At 37.2% G+C, this 1,070-nt stretch overlaps 1 protein-coding gene across 1 annotated transcript in view; it reads right to left on the bottom strand.

Annotated features, from left to right (window-relative positions):
* Positions 1–1,070, bottom strand: part of BRIP1 (BRCA1 interacting protein C-terminal helicase 1) — a 237,298-nt gene that overhangs the window by 144,343 nt on the left and 91,885 nt on the right. The gene's annotated exons all lie outside the window — the stretch shown is intronic.

Genomic DNA, 1,070 nt, shown 5'->3' on the forward strand with positions numbered 1-1,070 from the left:
GCTGTTACAATATTCTAGTTGAGAGATGATTCTAGGATGACAGATGTGGACAGTGAAAGAAACTGATGAATTTGGGATATACTGTGCAGGTGGCATCTATCAGATTTACTGATGAACTTGATGAGATGAGGCAGTAATCAAGGATAATATTTAGATTTTTTAAATTTGAGGAACCAGTAGGTACTGTTTGTTTAGATGAGGAAGAGGAAGACTGGGGGGAAAACAGTACATAGGGAAAGGGAAGGAGTTTTGTTTTGGGTATAAAGTTTAATGTCTATTTGATATCCATAAACAGTTATAAAGTAGGTCGTTGGATATATGAGAATGGCATTCCAGGGAGAAGTTGAGGCTAGAGACACAGAATCAAGCCTCACCGGTACTGCAGATTATATTCTAAGCTACAGTAATAGATTATACAATTTAGGGAAAATGCAGGGATAGGAAAGAAATTAAGGCCCAGAACCAGCTGCTGAGGTACTCCAACAATTAGACCTCAAACAGAGTAAGAATTACCAAAGAAATTAAGAAAGAATGGACTGTGAGGAGGAGAAAAAACAGAGACGCCACAGAAGTGAAGACAAAAATACTTTTCAAAGGTGGTCATTAGCAATATCCGACACTGCGGAGAGGTTGCGTAGGATAACAGAAAAATAACCTTTGTATTTGGCACCATAAAGATCATTGGTGGCTGTGATAAAGACAGTTTCAGTAGAAATGTGCAGACAACAACACTACTAGGGTGGATGAGGGAAGAATGTAAAGTGAGAAAATAGAATTAGCAACTAGAGACAACTCTTTCAACAAATTATGCTGTGAAATAAAAATGACAAAATTCAACATGGCAAGAATACCACAAGGACAACCTCAAGCAGACAGCATAAAGGGGTGGAAAGTATTTGCAACTCTTATTGTAGGCAGAGTGAATTCCCCAGTATAACTATTTGGGTGATGGGTACACTAAAAGCCCTGACCTCGCCACTATACAATTCATCCATATAACAAGAAACATTTGTACTCCCTAAATCTATTGAAATAAAAAAAAAAAAAACAAGAAATAAACTTGTTTAGGA

Source organism: Propithecus coquereli, unplaced genomic scaffold (assembly GCF_000956105.1).
Source record: "Propithecus coquereli isolate 6110/MARCELLA unplaced genomic scaffold, Pcoq_1.0 Scaffold285, whole genome shotgun sequence".
Lineage (NCBI taxonomy): Eukaryota > Metazoa > Chordata > Mammalia > Primates > Indriidae > Propithecus > Propithecus coquereli.